We start from the raw sequence: 14291 nt of genomic DNA, 5'->3' as shown, positions 1-14291 counted from the left end.
CAGACTTAATCTATCCAATTGATGCACACAGTACAAAAAACACCGTAGGCCCTTCGCCATTTAACTTGCTTTTACGAAAAGATTCTGAGCTCTGTTAAATAATGTTGGATCCACTAGAAGCAATGATATTATTGGCAAGAAGTTAAGCAAAGATTGAAGCCGTGCAAGCCCAACTGTGTGTTCATGCAGCTCTTTTGCAGAATGTAAATCGGAGTGCAAGTAGACTACGGAAACAATGTAACGGCAAAGCAAGCGGATTACTAGTGGGTTTCTGCTCAGGGGAGAATAGTGAATTTTTTCACGTGTTTATTTGTTTCTTGTAACTCATAGAAAAAATTTATATTTCCATAGAAAACATATTGTATTTTTAAAATCTGTATCTCTCGAGTAATATGCATTTTCAGTTTCATGTTGATTCAAGGCAAAACAATAATTTTAAGTTCATAACATTTAAATTTCGGATCGTACTTCAGGTATGCAAATGTACACCTCCCTATAAGGTTTCGCCATATTTGCAAGTTGTTGGGGTTTCTTTCAATCTGAAAAAAAAAAATGGGGAAAAATGAAACACCTCTATACCTGTAATCATGTGGTGTAATACATTTATAATTTGAAAAAAAAATGTGTACAAAAGAAACATGGCTGGCCCATTGGATTCTTACGCAATTATTACAATGATTTGTTGTTTTTGTTTATAATAAAAACTCAATCTTCTTGTTTTTACATTATGGTTTTTTATTTTGGTTCTATTTACTTTTTTTTTAATGTAGTTAAATTATGTTCATTTTTCTAGTGCAATACATACTATTCTCTTTCGAAACCATTTAGATGATGATGATGATAATAATTATGGAAATTTGTCTTAGAACTTTGCATATTCCTTCTTACGTCCATATAATTTTGTAATTTTTACATTGTACATAATACTTGTTTGTTTAGAAAGTTGATCAATAACTGGTTACATGATACCTGGTTATGTATGCAGTAAACATAAGTATAGTATACGTTTGGTAGCCCTCCGAAGTATCGGAAACACAAAACTAGTTACCCAGACCGTGTCTTACGCCTTACGTGTCTTCCTATTTCTTGGAAAAGTCTTTTTTTTTTATGCCCAAGAATAACTCACTGTACTGCATCAGATTGATTGTTTATTCTCAACTCATGTCATATACAAAAGTTTGTAGTATGAAAAGAGGTTCTGAAGCTTTGGGGAATAATGTAAGGATTTTGTATACCGTGCCATATATCGCTACATGTTTGTATGTTTGTTGTTTGTTTGGTTTTTTTTTTCTAAAGATATTTCACCGTATAGTTGTAAATATTTGGAATTACAGTTTTCTGTTGATGTTGTTATTTTTAACACAACAGGCATAAATTACAATGTGAATACATATCGTGAGCTTAAGCCTAAAAAAAAGGTATAGGAGCTGAAGAAACTGAAAAAAAAAGCTATAATTTGCATGGTAATTCCTAGCTTTCCATTTTCTCTTATACTCTTTCCTCTTGTAATAAACCTTTTACACAAGTATATAGGCTCCTAGCTGTATAGTATACCTACCCTGTAAATTTGACGATAAAAATAGAATATCTTGTAAGTATGTGATGTTATTTCATATTATTAGCTCTGATTATACGAGAAGGGAGGCCTTTGTCTAAGAGCTTGATGGATTCAAAAAAAAAGAAAGAAATGTATTCAACTGGTCGTACGATCTGTTCAAATATTTTTTTTCAGAGTGTTGTACATAATTCCTACAATTGAGACACAAGTATTTTATACAGTTCATGGAGATTTAAAATCTCATATTTTCCTTGTCTTTCGCTTCGTCTTTCACCTGTGTGATTCATGTATACTCTAGTCTTTCCTCTGAAGAGCAATGAAAACTTTATATTACTATCTCAACTACGGAAAGAAAGTGTGAACAATATTTGTGCCTTACTATTTCGTTGGATATTCGCTATTCCTTTGATGTAAAATGATAAAACACTGATGTCTCACAAAATTATGTAAATCGATCTTTGATGGTATTGGACGCTGCCACGTTGAAAGTTGAAAAAAAAAAAATGTTTTGTCCACGATTGTTGGTTATACGCGCAGGAAAGAATAGCACCGATGTGACAAAATTACTCTCTAAAAAGATCGAGTGAAAATTTTCACTCTAAAAAGAGTGAATACAAAAAAGAGTGAATTTCGAGTGAAATTGGAGTGAATTTTGAGTGAAAATGCTCATTTTCACTCATTTTGGAGTGACGTCAGGGATCACGACGATTTTGGAGTGATCCCTGACGTCACTCCAAAATGAGTGAAAATGAGCATTTTCACTCAAAATTCACTCCAATTTCACTCGAAATTCACTCTTTTTTGTATTCACTCTTTTTAGAGTGAAAATTTTCACTCGATTTTTTTTAGAGAGTATAATCAAAAGAATACATTATATCATATTATAGGTCATTATATCTATTTATTTTGTACAGGTGGATTGAAATCATGCAAACTAAGACAAAATGTGAAGAGTGTAATGCACTGACAAAGGTGATAGTATGTGAATGATCAAAGTATAGAGACGCTATAATGTGTTATCATCAGGCGTCAGTTGACGTTATTACTGTGACAGATCACTGTCCTACATACCCCTTCAGTGTGTTACTTTTCTTTGAAAGGTGCCTATTTGTAATAAAGAAAGCATTATACAAAGCAAACAATATAGTCGGTGTCAATGTGCCTCTGATTACCTCGATGACTCATCTTTTTGTCAGCATGTTTATAGTAGACAATAGAATTGGAGACTGCAGCCCACACGACTGAAAGTTATCAGAAGTTATCAGACATTGTCGTGCTCACAATCACCGTTTAATAAATACATGCATATCAATCTCCCATCTGCAGTGAGAAGTGAGAATATCCAAAGATAACGAAAAATAATGATAACTGGTGTTTGGGTGTTCTCGTAAAATATCCTTGGATATGCGAATGTGTGGAGTGTTCAGTTACATGTCATTAGGGGAAGCAGACTCCTGCAGTTGTGGAGTTGGTCTTTGTTCTGTTGTGTTTAAATAAAGGCAAAAGAAAAAATTAAAGGGGAATTCCAGACGATTTTCATAATTCCATATGATTTAGTACATAAATCAAGAGTTCCATGTACAGATTTAGGGAATTTATTTTGGTTCCTGAGCAGAGAAACAATACTCTGAAAATCTTAAACAAATTACACTGAACAGTGTTGATGACAATAGGAGCCTCACATGTTTCAGTAAAGTAGCAGTGTAATCCCATTACAATACCACTTGCTTAACAAATTCACCTATGTAGAATGTATGCATCCCATCTTTTTTGTTCTGCTTCCTTGAGCCCCAACTCATGCATTCTTACGGTGAGGTTACCATGTCACCCTCCTTGTTCATTGCAAGGTGTTGTAAATTTTGAAAAACATATCATTCCGCAACCCAATTACAATAAATTCTGAAACGCTGGATAATACTCTTGACTCGCGATCGGAGGACCCGTGTTCGATTCCCGCCCGGTGCTCTGGACAGGATGTTTTTACCCACTGTGTCCCTTTCGACCCGGGTGTATAAATGGGTACCAGGCATTGCTGGGGTAATGATAATGGCAGGGCCTTATCAGCGTTTCGTACAATGACTTCTTTTTATACACCACAATGCACCTACTGATATTTACTCAATGGTGAGTCTTCATCTCCTCGTAGCCCTGAATACTTACATGATTAAAGTATAAAATCGTTTCTTAAAGACTCCCGTCTATGACATCTATTGTTTTCTTGCAGTGTGATAAATAAAACATTTTGTCGTTCCTGCCTTTGTAAAAAAAAAAAATAATGCCAATCAAAGAAAAAAAAAATAGATGAATAAAACCTTGAAATAATACATTATAAAAAAGAACAATTTATGGATTCCAAAGCACAATTTTCCAGGAAAATAACTAATACGCATGAAGGAGGTTAGAGTACGTAATTGCTTTTCTTTTTTTGAAAGTGTAGAACTGAATAGTTACTGTTTCCTTGTTGGCAGAATTCTCTTTGGAACAAGGGCAGCTAGCTTTAGGGCATGGGGAGAGAACATCCCCGTGAATGCACGGGGTCATAACGTTTGAACAACCTTCCAATATCTCTACGACAAGCACTCCTGTCGATACTAACAAAATCAAAACACAAACCTCATACTTCAAAACCTAACGTTTAAATCAATTTGCCTTGACAACCACTTAAATGTATATGGTTATCAATGATGTGTATATTGTTTGATTGATTAATTGCTTATTGTTCTCATTCTTTATCTAGTATAATTAGAGTTTTGGTAACGTAACATAAGTAATATTTATTCCACAGTATGGCTTTTATTCTTCAGGTAGAAATAGCGCTTTATATGAGGCTATTATTATTTTTGCTGTTGTTATCATTATTCTCATAAATGTTTACTTTTGTTACTCTCGTATATTATCATGTTTTTATTATCATAATTGTCTGGTACAGTCTTTGCTACGAAACATTGCCTTTCATATCCAGCACAAAGTTCTTAATCCGTTCTTTGATTGGTCCAACTATCCTGAAAAAAAAGCTAAAAATGATGAAAAATAAATCCAGCTGGCTTAGCCATAATTGCAAAGCACTTGTGCACCACTCTTCTCACAACGTGTGTTGTCATAGAACTCTAGATTTTTCCACCACACGCATGGCGTCTAAAGCCAATAAAGAAAAGTCAGTAATGCACACACTTGTACTTGCAATTTCGTGTGTCGAAATCAGAGAAGTCTATCTAGATCGGCACAATTACTCACTTTTCTTTGCTGTTACCCTTAACATTCATTGGGAGGGATACAAAGCAAATATACCAGGCCATTGTTCGAGGTTCTGGTTATTCAAAAAAAAAAAAAAAATGCCTTGGGTGATTTTGATAGCACTGTTTTCTTCAGGGCTGCTCCCGTCAGAAAAGAGAAGTATTGATGTCAACTCAAGCCCATAAGTGCATACGCCAGAACCTCTCAGGCCTGGTATAAACGCTTTTGTATAGAAGCAAATTGTGCTTCAAAGGTCTCTCAGTCTGCGAAGGCAAGGCCCCAATGCACAACTACAAACGATGTCAGTACATATAAGAGACCTGGGAGGTAAGAGACTTTTTACCGGGTTTTCGGGTCGAGTTCAAGCAGGGAGGTGGACCTCCCGTGGTTCAAGCGTTTGTTAGTCCTAATCCAGCGTTTTAACAAGAACTGATTCGTTGCATGCCCAAGTGTAGTGTATAAAATCTGCAAGGGTCGCCATTATTGCACCTTGGATCACAACAAACGGGCTTATCTGTCGTGTTAATAAGTTCGGGTGAAGCTTTAATTCTTGTGATGTGATGATACCATCTTCCAACAGCTCCACAGCCAAGTCCTCATTCGCAGGCTGCTGGTCAGCATTCATGCACTTACAGAATATCGGGTAAAGTATCCATTTTTCATTCTTGTTATTCTGTTTTTGCATGATTCTACTGAGGTATTTACAAAGCATGTGGATAGTAAAATCGTATTGGTAGAGTTCAAATGCCTTCGACCTGATCATTAGGTTGAAACAGTTTTTGTTGTTATTTTCTGTAAGTGTTTGACTTTGCAGCCTTCGAAATTTGACCATTTTGATCGTCAATGATGACAAAATGATTACACGATTATTGATTTTATTATGAATCTGCACAAGTGAAAGACGTTTGCTCATTTTAAGTCCTTTAACAGAAAATGGATCGAAATTTCTTGGAGGGAAGATTCAGATGGTTCATACTGCTTGGTTGTTCGACAGTCGCCTTCTTAGAAATGGGACTTCTCAAGGTATGAAGAGCTACCCCACCCCCCCCCCCCCAAAAAAAGTATATATATATATAAATGATAAAACATACATATATATGTGACCGTGCATCACAAAACCAACAGAAAGTCGCACAAACTGATTTTGTGCAAGGACTGAAAAAAGGTGAAATGAATCAACTTACCCGATCTTAACTTTTTTATACTTCCTGAAAGAGCAAGAGTCGTCTTCTTCTACATTGTGCTAAAATTTGTGATCATAAAACGGGCAGGAAAGTATTTTTTTTTTTGGTATTTTATCTCGAACCTTTTTTTTTTTTTTTGTAGAGTAGTGTGATTAGGTGTGTCTTTAGAGTCCCCTTTTCATTTCTTAATAAGATTGCACACTCTTCACTTTCAACTCTAATAACGTTTGAAGGGATGATGCCACTGCTTAGAAAGTTGGCATTGATCATTGACAGAGTGAGTTTATGAGACAAGCGCAATTTCATCTTAATCTGATAATCCCTTCATTGTTGTTACTCCGGTGGTTTACATCCTGCTTTTTGTCCCATTCATCGCACAGCCAGCACGGTTTGGTAAAGTTTAAACACTTTGAATAGACCCTGTACTTCAGAGCCTCTTTTCTGAGTTCACACTTTTCCTGAGTGTGTGCTTTCTTTCCAATATTTAGATAGGTTAGGAAATTCCATTTGATTTAAGTTATACATCATTTTAAAGCTTAAGGTATGCTTCTTCGGAATATTATGCTCTTAACTCAAATTTCATGTCTGGCGACTTTTTGTTTGTTTTGTGATGCAGAGTCACACACACACACACACACACACACACACACACACACATATATATATATATATATATATATATATATATATACATATATACATATATATATATATATATATATATATATGTATATATATATTTATTTATTTATTTATATATTATGTATGTATTGAAACAATTTGTTATTTGTTTCTGGTCAGTTTGTCTTTTGTTGTTTCAACATTATATTACAAAAAAAAAGCTGCATCGCTTCGGCGATCCCTCGCATTTATACCAAAGTTGATTTACATCCTTTAGATTTACGTCAGGTTAATGTGTGTGTGTGTGTGTGTGTGTGTGTGTGTGTGTGTGTGTATGTGTGTGGCACCATTACACACACTATACCTTCTGACCTCAAAGTTTTCACTATTCTTTATTTGTTTCTGGTCAGTTTTCCCTTTCCTGTTTAAATACATATTACAAAAATAAATAAAAATCGATAGCATTAACTTTATTATTACTTTTTTACTGTATAGCTATTGCTGTTTATAGCAAATAATGTCCAAAGCACTAAGTCTGACATACTGATATAATATGTTAAGGTTAGTATCAGTTTGCCTGCTTTCAGAAAGAGGAAAGTCAAGCCCTCTCTCATAATGCTAGAAAAGAAAGATTAGCTGAATCATCTTTAAGAACAAGTCCACCTTCCTATACATGTGAATTGAGTGAACGCAACAATATTAGTGGAACACATCAGTGAAAGTTTGGGGAAGATCCGGCAATACGTTAAAAAGTTATGCCATTTTCAAAGTATCTGCGCAATCACTGCTGGATGAGAACACTATTACACTGTATGGTGCCACATGCGTACAACGATATAAGGAAAATAAAAAGGGAATTTCACAAAACCTTACTTTTTGAATAAAGCGCACATTTCTTCTACTTGTTACCCTGCCTTCTGGAAGAGAGAAGTTGAATTTTCTTTCGTTATGCCGAGAAAAGTGAAAATACGTTGAATTTTCTTTGTACATGTACTTTCTTTATATCGTTGTACACATGTGACATCATAAGATATAGTAGTCTTCTCATCCAGCCGTGACTGAGCAGAAACATCAAAAATTCCTAACTTTTGAACGGATTGTCCGATTTTCCTCAAACTCTCATTGATGTGTTCTACTAATATTGCTGCATCCACACAACCTATATGTCTATGAAGGTGAACTTGTCCTTTAAGTTGTATTTGCACTGTTATTCTGCAGTGACGTCAAAAACTGTTTAAGTCTTCCTATCCGGCGATGGAGACATCGAAACTTCTGGGAAAATGTAAATTCATAATACCACACTTGGATTGACAGTCTATTTTTCCTGAAACTCGATTCATATGTGTGTTCTATTGATGCTATTTCATTGACTCAATCAAAATGTATTTTGGCAGAATTCCCCTTTTAAGGATTGAATGATGAGCGATGAACGCCACAGATTTGATTGTTTCTGTATGGTACAAACCAACAAGTCACTTAAGAAAACATGTGACTTGATGCATCGTCTAATCAGAGCTGCTTTGCATAATCATGTCGATAAAGAAATTATCGTGAAAGAATACAGTGACTGCATTAGTGGTGAACTACCAGAGAGGCAAACATAGTAATATATGCACTTGCATATGATTTGGTTTGTATATCAATTGTATACATTGCAGTCTGACAACTTCAACCATGATATTGCTTACGGTCATGGTTTCAGGCATCTGGAGTGTTCCTTGATGATATTTTGCGAGATCTTCAGGCATCCACCACAATAGTTGGATTAGCATTTGCTCTCTCCCACGGAGTTGCTATTGTCTGTGAGTTATATACATATCTTTATCTGCACATTTTTGTTTTATGTGCAATAATTTACATCTTTATCAATGCCTCTATTTGTATTCATGTTAAAATGCCTAATAGTGATCATAATAATAATTAGAATGACAATAACAATAAAAATCATAATAGTAATTATGAAAATAATGATGGCGATGATGATGATAATACTATTACTGTATATATCTCTATAAAGGTATAATTTGGTCATACAAATGTGTATCGATAGACCTAAAATATTACATTCAAATTTCTTTGAAAAGAACACTGATGCACATGTTTGAAGAGCTGGGAGGGGCACTATGTCACCACCCTCTGTGAAACAGTCTCGCTTGCGCTATAGGCAAGCGAAGCTTTACCCTGATGTTGTTGTTTTTTTTTGGCCACAAATACAATGTATCTCATGTGACTATATGCTGATTTTTCGTGACAGAAGATAACCACGTGAACATCAATTAATTCACAAGAATAACACGTTGATGGAAAAGAATTCCTGATTGGACAAAGGAAATGTTCAAACCGAAAATGGTTTGGATTTTATGTTGTATACTGTCAAGCTTTCACTACTAATGTAGTTATCCATATTTCAGAAATGATTATCGTCTGCGTTAGTTGCTCTTTGACCAAGACACACTCACACACACACACACACACACACACACACACACACACACTCAAATGTGTGACAATTCAGCATCGAACAGATATTTCATTTTTGTGAACTTTTCGCAATCGCTCAAGAAGACACACACACAAAATAAAAGTTCAGACCTATATTTACAAGATATCTGATGTACTGGTATGGAAGCATAAAGCTCAGATTGCTTTTCTTAGCTAGAAACACATTGATGAATAATAGTTCGTCTAAAACTCTCAAGATGATACATCAATATTCTATCAGCCAATTAATATCACTTCATCTGTCATATCGCCTCGTATACAAAGTAATAAGTACGTTGTACGTCATTTGTGCGATTACATGATATACGATATAGAGACAAAGAGATATAGAACGAATAATATGGCAATGAATTCTCAAACTTTATTTGTGAAATCCTTCGTTCTGTTTTCCTCGTTTCCTAAATGATTTCAGTTACTTTGTGTCCAGTGTTGCTTCGGTTTCTGACTCTGAGGAAGCTGACTTTGATTGGTAGTTCCCTTTCAGTGGCAGGTTATCTTGCGGCATCGATGTCGACAAACGGAGTCTACTTTTTATTGAGCATGATTATTACAGGTGAGTAAAGCACGAACTCATTATGACAAACAAGTGTGCTGTATGACTTGCTGCCAGTATTATGGCTCACGCAATATTCTTACTTTATCATACCAGAACGTATCTCAACATCTGCTGCACGGGTATGTTTTTTTTTTTCTTATAGCTTGTGAATGCACACCTAATAGATAATCACATGCACGTTGGCATGACTTGTTCAAAAGAACCACTCATCGTCTTAAGAGAGAGAGAGAGAGAGAGAGAGAGAGAGAGGGAAAAACAACAACAACAACAACCGAAGGCGTTATAAAAGAAAGGCTTTGGATGAGCGCTGAAAACCTCGTCATTCTTTTTCTTCTCTAAATTATTCGTTCAATTCAAATTAATTTATTTTCGCAAATCTAATCAAACAGAGTCACCTACATCAAAGCTTACAGGGACAAGGAAATGTACAGAGCAGAAGATGCAATACTAAAATAAAAAGAGAAAATGGATGAAATAAACGAAGTCCACGATAAGCCTTTCAGTATCAATAGCCAACTCATATTCACAGACACGACACACATTACAAAGTAAACAGAAGACGTTATAGGGTACTAAAGGTTCAGATGGCAAAAGCCGAGGCGAGGAAGTAGCTGTATGATAACCGTAATACATGATGATTAAAAATTATAATAATGTGAAGGCGAAATAATGCGTTCGTAAAATAACATGCACAAGAAACAATAAAACAAATTGGAGTTATTTGCAAAATGAAAAATGTGACCCGCCACAACAAAAGGATCCGAAAGTCGCTTACAGCTTAGCCGAGCAAAATCGAGTATGAAGTCAATCATCAATATCGGTCAACACCACCAAATTTCTGTTGTTGGCGTATCCTTTTGTTGTAACGGGTCAAAAATGTCTTGTACTTTTTTACTGGAAAATGACAGATCGCAAAAATACAAAATAAAAAGCGAAGGAGCCTATTACTGAGTCCAGAGGTACACAGGATGGATAGACGGTAAACAACTCAGAGGAATGTCAATTAACACTATCATACCATGCACACTTGCATGCAATTCTAAAGATTCTGAATTCTGAAGTCCAGACTAAGGTAATCCCTCTGATACCATAGTACATGCTTATATATTTGTCTGAAAGAATACTATGACTGAATACTCTATCAATGCCTGTAGGGGTCTAAAAATATGTCTACATTTCTTTTTCCTCTCACATGGTTTTTGCTACTTTATCACAGAAGTCAAATAATGTCATTACTATGTAGATCACCTTGGCCTAAATCCAAATTATTTTGCACACAATAATCTTCTCAAAAAAAAAAAAAACATTGCACAGGTTTTTTAGATAACTTTTAAAATATTTTTAATGAAAAGAATATGTGTTCCTGGGTTGTTTTTTTCTCTCTTTCCTATTATGTCAAATAATGTCATCATTATGTAGATCATCTGTAGATCATCTATTTTGCACATTATATTTTCTAAACAAAGCAATGCACGAGTTTTTTTTCAAATAGCTTTTCATATATCTTATATTAAAGAATATGTGTTTCTTTTTTTTCTTACCTATCATGTCAAATTAGGGATTGGGATGTCGCTCGTACTTTACCTCGCACATGCCAGCTTGTTGAGCTATTTTCCCGACATGTTTGATGTGGCAACAAGCGTGATGTTGACTGCTGGAGGTCTAGGCATGATGACACTCCCAGTAGCGGCCGAGGAGCTTCGTTTGACGTACGGATGGAGGGGAGCCATGCTCCTCCTGGGTGGCTTTGAATTACACCTCCTTCCTTGTTGCGCCCTCTTTAGGCCACTCGGAAACGAACTTGTACAAGTGAGAGCGTTGTCTGCCTTCAAACGATGTGTTTAATACGTCCTAGTCATCTATTTTGCTAACATAGTCACATTTTGTGTACAAACGTACATCTGACCAGTCAAGAATGCTCGCCAGATCTAGTTTCAAGAAAATCTCTTCAGGCATATTTGCATAGATATGGAGGAAATAGTGAAATTTGAGTGTTTGACCTTCATCTTTTACCTTTTACCTTAAGCATGTGCACCCAAAAGTTGATATTCACAACTTCGTCCACTCATGCATAAACATGCTAAGTCTCATTAAGAAACCTCAAAAGGATTTAGTTACGCTGTCCACAAATTTAATTACGGAGGGACGGAAGGAAGGACAACCCGAAAAACAAAATGCCTCCGGCGACCCTTTGAGGCGGTGACATAAAAAAAGCTAAAGTATAATCATAATGTGACCTTTCCATATTCATGCGAAATTAATGCAGATTATTATATTCTTTTTTTTGACAAAAAGTAAGACGTAGTTTCTGGAAATGCATAAGCAAGCTGTAACGGAATCGTATCAAGGAAAAGATGTCGGAAATGGAGGGTACTGTTCAGAAGCCTACTTATAACTTCAGAAATCTTGCCCAATGAGATACATGTACACGGCATTGTATGTTTTCTTCCCTTAGTGCTTTACTAAAGCCATACTATATATGCATTTTTGTGTTCCATGTAATATCATATCATATATATATGAAGAGTTTGTTTGCAAAAACCGATAAGTCCATTTTTGAACATTTTGAAGTACGGTCTTTGTCATAAAGTACAAAATAATACCTTTGATGATATATTGGTCACTACATAAAAAAGGTATATTTTTGAAGTTATGGTCAAAAGAAGCAAAATTTTTCTTATTATTCTCTTTGTTTTTCTTGACCTTTAATCGCAAATACAGCTTATATCTCCATTTGACAAATATGGACTTATCGGTTTTTGCAAACAAACTCCGTGTGATATATATATATATATATTTCTTTCTTTCTTTCTTTTTTTTTTTTGGGGGGGGGGGGTAAAATGCATAATGTCCATGATGTGTTCTTAGGCCATTTCACAGTTGTCTGCTTACTTCTTTTTTTTGTGTGAAGGTGGTAGAGCCTATGGCATCAAACTTCCTCTCTGATTTCTAATTATTCTCCACACCAGGATTCGGATCCAAAGAGAATTGGTGAGGACAGATCGACTCATCCTATAAATCACCATGGAGACAACGTGGAGGAGACAATATGTTTGAGAAAAGGAAAGGAATGTATGCAATCATTCATTCACACGGATCTTTTTCAACGGTATCCAGCTTTTATAGTGGTGGGAATCACCTTACTTGTCTGCACCATTCCTTACAGTTCGTGGATTATTTTTGTTATCCCAAATGCTCTGTCGAAAGGAATTGTTCCACAACATGCGGTGCTGCTTGCGACTTTTGGCGGCTGTGCAAACATCGGGGGAAGATTGCTGAGTGGCTTTATCTCCCGTGCTCATATACTTCCCGATTATTGGATATTTTGTGTGGTTCACCTGTGTTCGGCCGTTGCGTTTTTGTTCAACATTGTGGCAGACTCTTTCGCAGAACTGGCCGTGCTGTCCATTGCAAATGGTTTTACTATTGGGGCGTCCACCGTCTTGAAATGTGTCATACCGAAGGGTTTCGTGTCCGAGGAATACGAGGTGAAGGCTCTGGCTGTTGCATACTTAACTTTCGGATTAGGGGAAATGTTCGCCGGAGTCATGACAGGTATTACGATATAATTCCCCCTGCTAAGATGGTTACAGGAAAACATGTAACAGTATAAAGTGATGATATATCGACATGGTATGGAGCATGGTGATGATGTATGAATATAAATTACTTAAAAATACAAAATTGACGCATTACCCCCAAAACTACAAGCATGACAAGTGAGTTAAAACGCTATTTTCCCCAATGTATTCTCATGTGAATTTTGCTTTCATCTAATCTCGAGACGAATATACATTATCATATAAAATTAAGATTTTCTTAGAATTATCTTTTTGAAATGACATGCTGTGATCTAGTTTTGAAAAGAAATAAGATTTTTTATACATGTAATAAACATAATTTTATTTGGGTAACCTTTTACAATGTTTCGCAATAATTGAAGAGCTTGAACGCAAAACTAGCAAAGTCCATTCTTGTTAAGTTGATGTATGTGTAATTAAAGCTGGTAAAAATGAATGGAATGATAAGAAAATACGGGATATTTTTAATGATAACTTTTAAAATATTCCTTGTTATGTTACAAGTGACATATTACTGAAAATGTTTAAATTAAATTTGTTCTATCTGATGATGGACTTACATTGAAATGCTTAAAAATGGCGCTCAGCTCATTTTGCAATAAAAGTCTTCGATTGTATGTTTCGCTATGTTCATACTCTGTTTATCTCACAATGAATCGTGCACATTATTCCGTTTATACAAAAAAAGTGAAGTGTACAATTCTATTGTCAAAAAAGTACCATCCGATTATGAAAAAGTAATGAATTTTAATCGAATTGAACCGTGTAACCTTTTTTTTTATTTCATTATTAGTATCATTATAATTATCATTATTATTACAATCATTATTATCATCATTATTATTTCATTATTATTTGATGATTACAATAGATACCAGTAATTTGACTTAATCCTATTTTTCAACAATTGATATCACTATTAACCTTATTCTAACTAGGCTATTTGAGACCAAGTTTTTACGGGGGGGGGGGTCAATTTGACCCCTCCCACCTTCAGATCTCGGCCGCCGATCGCGCGATCGCCGCAAAATTTTGCCTGAACATAGAGCCGGATG

Source organism: Diadema antillarum, unplaced genomic scaffold (assembly GCF_040938485.1).
Source record: "Diadema antillarum isolate AM-2024a unplaced genomic scaffold, OU_Dant_1.0 seq00000015_RagTag, whole genome shotgun sequence".
In the NCBI taxonomy this organism is placed as follows: domain Eukaryota; kingdom Metazoa; phylum Echinodermata; class Echinoidea; order Diadematoida; family Diadematidae; genus Diadema; species Diadema antillarum.
The sequence above is the reverse complement of the archived record's forward strand: the minus strand, read 5'-3'. Positions refer to the sequence as shown.